This window comes from Tupaia chinensis, unplaced genomic scaffold (genome assembly GCF_000334495.1).
Source record: "Tupaia chinensis unplaced genomic scaffold, TupChi_1.0 Scaffold139943_1, whole genome shotgun sequence".
NCBI classification, from domain to species: Eukaryota; Metazoa; Chordata; class Mammalia; order Scandentia; family Tupaiidae; genus Tupaia; species Tupaia belangeri.
In genome coordinates, this window is record NW_006199822.1 from 1,191,942 (window position 1) to 1,203,783 (window position 11,842).

Here is an 11,842-nt window from a genome sequence, read left to right on the forward strand (position 1 = left end):
GAACACATCTCCCCAGAGGATTAGAAGGTAATTCTGGCAGTAAGAGTGTCTTTCTGTTTAGGTTTAAGTAGGACAGGTGCAAGCTGGAGCTGCTCCTGGGGTGTAGCCTCTCTTCTGCAGCAGAGGGGTGGTATGAATGGCACACACAGGCAGAGATGAGATGATTGGGAAGTAATCGAGTTTCCAGCTCCCCTTTGCGAGGCCCACACCAGCCGCGATCCTTGAAACCCTTCTTGTGACTCTATAAACCACCCCACTCCATTCCTAATTACTCCCTCTCTTATTTTGCCTTAGTGACTCTTAGTTGAGAATTTGACAGCCACAATCAAACCGTTCTGTTTTATGGACCGGCTCACTGGTAAAATGATCTGTCTTCAAATGTCAAGTTGTATATAAGATCTATATTTCCGGAGAAAATCTGTTTCTTCTTAACAAAATTGATGCAGCTATATTCCTTTTACATTCATTATGGTCCTAAGAGAAGTAAAAGTCCCTTCCAATGTCTTTTTAGGAAGAAAGAAATGATTCTCTCCAGGACCTTTTGAATTTATATGCTCACACTCATAGGACACACACACACACACACACACGATACAAATATGTGCCTGCCTCTCTTGTATTGCCTGCAGGAAAAGATTGCTATTTTGAGATATAATTAACTTTCACAGTCTTCAAAATGAACAAATAAGAAAAAAGAACAAAGAACAAAATGTTTGCAGAGGTTTAAACCACTGTAGAGGAACCTAGCGGTTGTTTAAATGTGTTGGTTGTTGCAAAGGAATTTCTTGAACTTTGGATTCATCAAAACATACAACTGGTTTCCTTTGGGAAAGTAAGATAGGAGCTATGGCAGTATTTGCAAGAGAACTCAAGTGCCGAATCAGAAGTGAATATAATCAGTGTTTACAAACAAACTATAAGTGTCAAGAAAGAAAGGTTCCATTTGACATACCAATTTTTTTTCTCTCTCTTTTTTTTTTTTGAGAGATTTTCGCTATAGGGCGCGCGCACTCGTCAGACAGACAGAGACATAGAGACAGAAAGCGAGAATTCACCCCCCAGGGAGGATGGTCACGCCGCAATCCCTTCTCCTCCATTCTCCTCTCGGGATCTTGGGCACGCACGCACACGCGCCCGGCGTGAGTTTTAAGCCACCAGGTCCGGGACGCGAACCGCGGTCGACTACGTGGGAGTCCAGTGACATAGCCATTATGCTAACTACTGGTTCCCACATATCAATTTTTTTTATGAGATGTCCACAACAATATATTTATTTCCAAATGTCCACTTGACTTTGTGGAATATGGTTCAAGCTAAAACTGAGACAAATCTGTAAAAGAAAAATGTAATAATTTGGACTCCCAATAGTCAAGCTATTCTCTTGACTTTTTATATTCTAACTTACATATAATAGAGTTCTGGGATCTTAAGCATACAGTTTACTAAATGAATTTCATATGTGTAGACACCCAAGGAACCATTACTCACATCAAAATTTATAATATTTCCAGCACTCTAGAAAGTTCCCTCATGCCACTTCTAAATGAATATCCTCATCAAAGCTAACCACTGCTCTGGACTGTCACTATAGATTAGTTTCACCTGTCCTTAAACTTTATTTAACTAGAACCATATGGTATGTATTTTTTTAGGGTGGACTTTAATCCCTGTACAATATTTTTGTAAGAATCATCCATATTATTGAGTGTAGCAACAAACTATTTTATTGCTGTATAATATTCTATTTTATGAATATACTACAATTTATTTAACTGTTTTGTTGCTGATAGAAATTTGGGTTGTTTCCAGTTGGGGGCTGTTACACAATAAGGTACTAAGAGTATTCTTGTACATATCTTTGGATACACTCATGCCCTTTTTTCTCTTTGTTAGATCTATTGATATTTTTAGGTATTTTATAATTTTTGGTGCTATTGTATTTGATATTTCTTTTTTTAAAAAGAACTATTTATTTAATTTTATTTATTATCATTATTTTTTAAAATTTGACCAGAAAGAGAGAGGGGGAGAGTAAGAAAGCAAGCAGCCAGGTCTGGGACTCTAACCACGGTCAGCCATATGGGAGTCCAGCATCTTAACTACCACGTCACCTGCTAGTTCCCTATATTTGGTTTTTCTAAAATTTCATTTTCTAATTGTTTTCAGTGAATAAACAATTATTTTTTGTCCAACAACCTTGTTAATACACTTAGTAGTCTAAAGTTTTATTTGGATTCTCTTTATACACTTTATCATGACTTCTCTAAATAATGATGCTTTACTTTTTCTTTTATAATCTTTTACATTTATTTCTTTTTCTTGACTTATTGTACTGGGAGGGACCTCTGTTATAATACTGAACAGTAGGAATATTAGTGTATATATGTACACATGAATGACAGTGATAGAGAGAGGTAAGCACCTCCACAGAGTCTGGTCATGCCACAACTCCCTGTCTCCAGTCCTCCAGACTAGAGACTCATGTGTGACCACTATGTCAGACTCCAACCCAGCCAGAGACTTGAACTGTGGTCATCAGGTGGGATCCAGCCTTGTCTTGAGCAGTACATTACCATTGTGTCCTATTTTTTTCATTTCTATTTTTATTTTTTTCAATAACTTATGGGTTATTTAAATGTGTGCTTAATTTCTAAATGTTTGGTTATATTTTATTTATCTTTCTGGTATAAATTTCTCATTCAGTGCTGCTATGATTGAAGATAATATTCTAATTTCAATCTTTTGAAATTTGCTAAGACTTATTTTGTAGGCTGGTTTATGTTTATTTTGATCAATGTTTCCTATGCACTTGAAAAGAATGTGTGTTCTCCAGATGTTGGGTGGGGTATTCTTCATATAGCAATTAGGTCAAGTTGATTAATCATGTTTTATCTGTGTGTTATATCAGGACTAAAAGAGGTGTGTCTAGCCTGGGATTGGTTGAGGAGCCTAGCACTGGGATAAGGCTGGGTATAGGGTTGAGGTCTAGAGATCCAACACCTATTGAGCAACACTGAAGTTTTCACAGAGGGAATGGGGGCCAGTTATCAGCTACATTAGACCCTGCCCATTGTCCTCGGTTTTTGCTGATGCAGTTAGACAATGCAGGAGAATTCTAAGCCAGACATGCAGGGAAGACATGGCTGGCACTTCTCTTCTGCCCAATTGCAGAAAAGTCCCTCACAAAGCAGAAGTCCCACCCAATTATAAGTCTAACGTTTTCCTTTTGCACAGGGCTGGGATCTGTTAGCACTCATCGCTTTCTGAGATCTGCAGTACAGCACATCATAGGAAAATGTTCTTGCCAGCACCTGAAGGAGGGCTAATAGTCTTGGCTCAGCAAGGGCTCCAGCAGAAATGGAAGCAGTGGTCCAGGCTGGTGGAGGGCGAGTCATAAGTGATGTCTCATTCTTGAGGGAGTAAGAGAGGGTTTGGGAGCCCTAGCGTCTCTGGTAGAGTATCTGCGTTGACCTGGAGTAATAGAGGACAAGCCTCTGGGCAGAAATGAGCTGTGAGAACAAGTTGCAAAGAATGAGATAGGCGCATGCTATGCGAGACCTCATCACCCCCGAATGGGCTTCACCTCTGGTAGGCCACAATGAGCAGTTCCAGAGCCTCCTCTGGACTGGGCTGGAAGTCAGAGTGAGGCTGTTTCGTGATATCTGCTATGGAGTGCAAAGTGATTGGTCCTGTGTACCCTCATTTTTTCATTTCTTTTGAAATTTATTTATTTATTTTTTTAAATTAATATGTTACTATAATGGAAAAAGGCATTGATACTACAGGACTTTTAACAGAAACCACAGTCTTTTGTCTCACTTCTCCCTATACTTGAACTTCCTATACCATCCTTACTCTCTAAGCACATCCCCCAAAGCCAAACTCTCAGTTCTTTTTTTCATAGTTTATATATTTTTATACATTCAGCCAGTGTATATTGATACAGCTTGTAAAATAAATTTCCCCAGCATGAATACACGATTTATTAACCTACTTAAAGTTATGATTATACCCATTGTCATCAACAGATAATTTCCACTTTTGTGTTCCTTAAATGTTTGGGTTCTTTCTTTTCCCCTTGATTCCTTTCCTCTCACCCTCTCTCATTTTCCACCCTCCTCCCATACTGTCTTTAGTATCTGCAACCCTCCAAATGGGAGAATATATTTGCAAACTATGCTTCAGATAAGGGACTGAAAACTAGAATATATAGGGTACTCAAGCAGCTGACCCCCCCAAAAAAAGTGATCAACTCAATTAAAAGATGGGCCAATGAGCTAAACAGACAACTCTCTAAGGAAGACATATATGAACAGCAATATATATATATATGAGATATTACCTAACCCCAGTCACAATGGCTAAGATTAAAAAAATTAAAAAAAAATGATAAGTGCTGGTGAGGCTGTGGTGAAAGGGGAACTCTCCTACACTGCTGGTGGGAATGTAAATTAGTACAGCTACTGTGGAGAACAATATGGAGGCTCATCAAAGACCTACCAAAAGAATTACTATATGATCCAGTAATTCCACTCTTGGATACCTACCCAAAGAATAGGAGTGCACTCAGTGAGAAAAGTACTTGCACATCTATTTTTATTGCGACATTATTCACAACTGCTAAGATATGAAACCAACAAAAATGTCCACAAACAGATGAATGGATTGAAAAAAATTTAACACATAAGCACTAAGAATTACTACTCAGTCATAAAAAACAAGACCCTGGCATTTTATAGAAAGTGGACAAACATGGAAGATTCACTGCTAAGTGAACAAACCAGACTATGAAAGAGAGACAGTGTATGTCCCCACTTAATACATACCAAATGTTGGGACCAGCAGTTGGCATAATCGTTACGTCGCTGGACTCCTACATAGTTGACCATGGTTCAAGTCCCAGACCTGCCAGCTTAAAACTCATGCTGAACACATGTGCATGCATGCCCAAAATTCCTAGAGGAGAGTGGAGGAGAAAGGATGACAGCACGGCCATCCCCCCTGGGGGTGATATCTCACTTTCTATATCTCTGTCTCACCAGCTAGTGCACAAATCTTTTGGCAAAAAAGTATCTCTCTCTGTAAAAAGAAGAAAAACAAAATACACACTCCCCCCCCCAAATGTCCTCACTTTACAGCAGATACTGAAAGATTGGAAGATACAAAAACATGGAAAACTCTCAATTCTTAAGGGCCACAATTCTTACATCCATATTTATTTTTTCATTCTTTTATTAAAAATAACTTGAAATACATGTAGAAGTTGAAAGGACAGTATGAAAAACCCCATGTTTCATCAAATCCAGCTTCAGCTGCAATTACTGCATGGCCAGTCTTCTTTTATTTATCACCCTCCCTGCTCAGATTATTCCAAAGCAAATCCAAGTCACTCTATCATTTCATCTGTAGATAATTCAGCATGACTCTCTAAATAATACTCTTTTTTTATAACATAACCATACACCATTATCTTCTTGTTATCATCAAACATCCAGTGTTCTAATTTCCTTGATAGCCTTATAATTTTTTTATACTTTATCTTAATATTTCTAAATAATATGCTTATATTGGAGTCATTTATTTTCAAGCCCAATTCTTCCTTTTCCGTGGATCCCCGTCTATTTTATAGCAAGTCAGCAAATCACAGAGGGGCAGAAAGGGGCTTGCAAAGGAAGCATGATGGGATCACGCCAGCTGGGATCCCTCCCCCTGTGGTCTCCTCTGCAGATGTAGGGCTTCTGAGTATCTGTACCCAGTGATTAACATGGGGCTTTGTGTTTTCACTTTGTGAACTGGAGCACAGCATTGGAGATGCTTCACACAAGGGTACAAGGAGAAGACTTACATACTAACTTTCAAATTCATGTCTGACACTGGGAAAGCATGGGCAATAATGCCAATTGCTTCTAAGGCAGCCAATGTGGTGTAAAGGAAAGACTTCATTGGAATTAGACTTGGGCTTAAGTCCAGACTCCGTCACCTAGCAGGTATGTAATCTTGGGTGAATTATGTAACTTCTTTGTGTATATGTGTGTCTGTTTTCACATGTGGATTACAGGGATAAAGATGCTTACCTTGAAGGGAAGTTGTTGTAAGGACTAAATGAAATAACCCACACAATACACCAGAACAGTATCTGGCATACAATGGGGACTCAGTAATTTCATGCACTTTCTCTTTCAGCATATTCCTATACATACTGTACACATCAGGGTCTTCAAAACGTTCTTGGAAATGACTGTTCTGAAAAAAAAAATACCCGTGGATTTTAAAAACATGCACCAAAATAAATTTGTACTTTATTTTCATTTTTCCACAAGACTTTTGAAGTCCCCTTGTGATCTATGTGTGTATGGTATAATATTTTACTTTTTTGTAGATTAATAATTAGCAAATCAAAATCACTTTTATTTTACCTATTTACAACCATACTTATTTAAAAATTATATAGTGTTTCTATTTTTTTTTTTTATCATTACTAGAGGTTCATGTGTTCATCAGAGAGAAAGCATCTGTCGTGGTGCATGGTCATGCCACAATCCTTTTTCCTCCATTTTTTGAGTCCATCAGAATTGCACTGTGTATATGTGCCCAGTGCATTTCTCAAGCCACCAGGCTGAGATTTGAACAGTGGTCAGCCATGTTATCTGTTTTCTTATGCACAGAACTTAAGCACTGTGGTATGGGGCTCGCTCTAGCCTTTCTACTTAAACTTCTACTTATGACTACATAAAATAAAAATACAAACATAAAGCAATTTATTTTAGTAAACTTTCTTAATCCAAATTAAGAATACTCATTACAGATTTAAAAAAGCAAAATAAGTTCTTTTACTGTCACCTAATACTAACCAATTGAAAGTAAACTTTTTCCTCTATTGGACCAGCTTTAAAGGACGCATGACTTAGACAGTAAGAGCATTTCACTCAGGATTTCCCTGGTTGCAAGTGACGGAAAATAACACAAATTAGGTTAGTTAAAGAGGAATTTTTTTTTATAGAACTATTTATTTATTTTTGTTTATTATGATTATTTTCCAATGAAATTAGATTAGTTAAAGAGGAATTTTTTTTATAGAACTATTTATTTGTTTATTTTTGTTTATTATGATTATTTTCCAATTTGATTAGAGAGAGAGAGAGAGAAAGTGACAAAACAAGCTACCAAGTCTAGGACCTGAACTGTTGTCAGCCATGTGGGAGTCCAGCACCTTTAACCACCACACCACCTGCTGGCCCAGTCAAAGAGGAATTTTATTGGCTTACAGCTGTGGAAGGTCTAGAGGCTGACTTATCTGTAATCATGTCATGATTTATGAGGCTCATAAAATATTGTTAGATTTTTCTCTTTCTGTTGTTCTTCCATCTCTCAGTTCTGTACATTGGCATCAATCTGTAGTTTCTCCTTCTTTTTTTTTTCCCTCTCAAAGGCATTAAAGCTGACTGAAAATATTTCTACAACTCTAGTTTGTGTGGTCCTTGCAGTTCTCAGTTCTAGGAGAAGAAGAACTCTTCTTTACTAGGATCTATTAAGTACTGTTCAGGAAAGACTCTGATTGGCTCTTCTTGGTCATGTGTTCATACCTTTGGTGAAAAGAAAAGACCAGTCCAGGAGTGATTGCTAAGATAGACTTTATCACCAGGGCCATATTGGGGAAAGGAGTGATCCTTCAAAGGAAAATCAAGGAGTTGACATTACATATCATATAAAGGATGCTGATAAGGGAAAGAAAAACAATTACATTACTTACATAACTTATTTGGTAAGTGGTTATTTGTCATGCTAGAAAATCAATATGTTATAATTTCCATCAAATAGTTTATTCCAGGACCAGCGGTTAGCATAATGGCTATGTTGCTGAACTCCCATGTAGTCGAACGCAGTTCGAGTCTCGGACCCGGTGACTTAAACTCATGCTGGGCATGTGTGTGTGTGTGCCCAAGATCCTGAGAAGAGAATGGAGGACATGGGGTTGCGATGTGGCCATCCCCCCCTGGGGGGTGATTTCTTGCTTTCTGTCTGTCTGGCAAGCACATGTGCCCTATAGCAAAAACCTCTCAAAAAATAAAAATAAAAAAGAAAGTAAAAAATAGTTTATATCTGTAATTAAGGTAAATATTTTCTCTGCAAATGTGTTTGTCCTAGTAATTCCATACCAAATAATTTATTTATAGACAATAATAAATGAGAATGGTTTTGAGCACTGTTCTAAGCACCTATCATGTCTTAACTCATTTAATCTTTACCAAATTTGTACAAGAGAAGAATTCTTAATTTTGCCATTTTATAGATGAGCTAACTGAGGCTGGACGACTTCAGTAACTTTCCCAGCCCCAAAGCTAGCAATTTAAAAAGCTCAGATTCAAACCTGGGCAGTCCGGCTACAGAGCTGGCATTCTGAGTATCCTAATGACGAAAGGAAATTCCTATTCAGTGATACTTTTACTCACAGTACCATAGGTGATAGCTAAATCAAGTCCATGTTACTTGTAATACACATTATGCCATATATTCTGAAATAAAATTCATTCATCAAAGACCAAGATGTCACTTTGAGTATAGTATTATGGTAAGCACCTTAGAAGATGGGAGGATCGTATAGAAAACAAAAAGCCTGGGTCCTCTCTATTGGGAAATTTATACTTCTCTTTGAGGGGATAAAGCATGCTAATGAAAAAACCTTAAAACAATAACAACAACAACAGCAAATCACCCAGGAATCTGGGTGCTGGAGCTATGTGCCAAGGCATGCCCAGGGCTGGCTGAGCTTAGCCAAGGAAGCTTTGTCAGAAGGTGAGTTGTCTGTTGGGCTAAGAGGGAGGGACACACATAGGTTAGCAAACACTTGAGGAAAGTTTTAATAATAATAAACGCTCAGGGGAATGGGTGGTGGTGCGGCAGTAAAGTGTTAGAGTCCAGGAGGCTGACTCACCTGGGAAGGGTGCTGGCTTGAGTCTGGAGACCGCCCTGAGTAATCTGGGTATGCATGTTCCCATGACCCCGGGTTGGTTGAGGCTGGAGGTGGATGGTGGTGTCAAGACCCTGTAGAGGGTGCCATATTTCTTTCTCTCTCACGCTCACTCATGGGATAAATAAATACACTTTTAAAAGAAGCACTAGAGATGATAACTGAGATTTATTTATGTCACCATGTCTGATCCACTCTACTAACTCCTCCATGTCCCTGTGAAGTAGGTACTATGATGATCTTCATCTTAAAATATGAAGAAACTGAGCCATTGTAAAAGCTAGGTAACATATTCAAGGGCACAGCTTGTAAGTAGAAGTGGGATTCACACTAAAGTTGGCTGACCCCAGATCCTTAGTTCCCACCCACCATTCCTGTGAGGACCCCACTTACAGGGTGTTAAACAATATCCAGCGTCAAGTACACTGGCGAGGACTAATGGAGCATTCGCTGGTTTCTAGATGCAGGAAGTGCCCTTGAATACCCAGGTGACAGAGTGTGTGTATGCTAGGTTCTACCCCTCTTCACCAAGTGGCAGGGTGGGGATCTGCAACAGGCATTCACATACACAAACAAACATCAACATGGTTTCCACTAGGACAAACTCCGGCTCCATTTGGTCCAGGTTGGACTGTTGCAGGGATTTTGGCCGAGTGTCTTTCCTGGGGCCATCTGTTATCAAGGTGCTGCTAGGAAAGTGAAGGCAGGACCATAACACAGCAGTCTAACCTTAAGCCATTGAGACAGCAGGGCAAAGTTGTTCACAGAGTTTGTGCACATCAGCATAATCAGAGTGAGCCATCCCCAAGGACAGACCAAAATGAGCAGGAAAGCCACGTGGATGAAATACGATTGTCAGAGGCAGAGGCATAGACAGGCGAAACTGACGGAGCAGCCGAGTGACATTTTCTGACCAACTCGCTGTTATCCTTTTGGCTGCCATGTCCATAGGCACATTCCCAGTTCCTAAGTCTTGAGAAGCCGACCAGGAAGAAACAGGATGTGTGCATGTTTATTTTCTGTGCACGCATGCGTGTGGATATGTGTGTGTTTAAATTCATGGCCGATAACTCTGTTATACATGGTAAGTGACTGAAAACTTAGGAAAGTGCCACGCTCTGCTTTACCAGAGTTTTCAAAAGCATAAATAAAAAATAGGAAAGGAAGATGCATTCTTTGATCAAGGTCTTTCCTCGAATGTGCACAGCTGGTCCGGGGCCCAGCTAATTACGGGGTTCTATTCTGCTCATACTCAGAGCTGCTGCCTGTGTGCTTGTTTGGAAGTCAACATCAAACCCACATGACCAGAACTGTCTTGAGAGGAGAAGACTGGCCCCCCAAAGTGTCATGGAATGAATATGGGGGAAAATGATATTGTTGTGAACAGCAGAGAAACCTGGCACCCTACTTTGGTCTGGATAGGAGGTCTCTGGACCAATGGCTTCAAATGAGACTCAGAAATATATCTGATTGGCTAACGTCTATGAGGCTTAATGGAGATATACCTCCAATAGCTTTTGAAGGTCAGCCTGTATTGTGATGGGAGGTAAAAGTGTGTGGGGGGGTAGGCTTCTCTGGGTTGGGAGAAAAGAGAAACCATTCTGTATTCTTTCTTTCTATTGCCCATTTTTCTCACTGGGGCCAAGGCGAAGGGAAGGCAAGCTAGGCACTTAGGTGCAAAATTTAAGGAGGTACTCACTCCTGAGTAGTACAGCTAGAGGGATCTTTCCAGTATGCATACATGAGTGATAGATAGAGTCCAAATATTCAAAGATAGAATCCAAATACTTTCACAAGGCTGTGCCTATTTGTGAAGTTCTTGAAAATAAAATGCTATTCTAGGTCATAAAGTTCTGAGCTTATGCCCTTCTAATGAACCATCAAGTGACACTGCTATTGCTTGTCTGAGGATCACACTTAGAATTGTGAGGGTTCAGGGGTCAGCAAAGTCAGGTTGTCAGCCATATCTGACCTGCCACCTGTTTTTATAAAGTTTTATTGGAAAGCATTTATTTATATATTATCTGTGAGTGTTTTTTTCTTTATAGCAGCAGAGTTGAACAACTGCAACAAAAACTGTATGGCCCATACCTCCTAAGATATTTACTATCTTCTCTTTAGAAAAGTTTGCTGACCCTGGTTCATGGAATCTGTTTTAGTTTATCCCTCGTCATGTACCTATTAGCCAAAGGGCATGTACTTTCATTTCTGGGACTTAGCGAAGAAGGTTAATCTTGCTTTGATGTTCTATTCCTTCTCTTTGTTAACATTCACTTTGTCATCTGATTTTAGCTCAGATGTCATTTTTTCCATGATGCCTTGCTTGACCTCCAAAGATTGGGATAGGTGACTCTTATACATGCGTTCATGGCACTAGTTAAAATTAATTGTTCTGAAGGGGCCAGCAGTTAGCGTAATGGCTATGTCGTTGAACTCCCACGTAGTCGACCGTGGTTCGAGTCCTGGACCCGGTGGCTTAAACTCACGCTGGGCACGTGTGCGTGCGTGCCCAAGATCCTGAGAGGAGAATGGAGGAGAAGGGATTGCGGCATGGCCATCCCCCCTGGGGGAGTGATTTCTCGCTTTCTGTCTCTGTCTCTCTGTCTGGCGAGTTCACGCGCCCTGTAGCAAAAACCTCTCCAAACAAAACAAAACAAACAAAAAAAAACAACAACTAATTGTTCTGAAGAGTAATTACCTATTTCATCATTTGGATCTCCTGTTAGAGCACAGGCTTTTTGTGGGCAGGGGCTATATCTGTTAACTATTGAATTCTGTATACTGGGCACATCACATTCAGTTCTAAACTGGGTAACTTTATCGCAGTTTTGTTATTTTTAAGCACCTTGGAAATAGAGCTTGGAAATGGAAAAA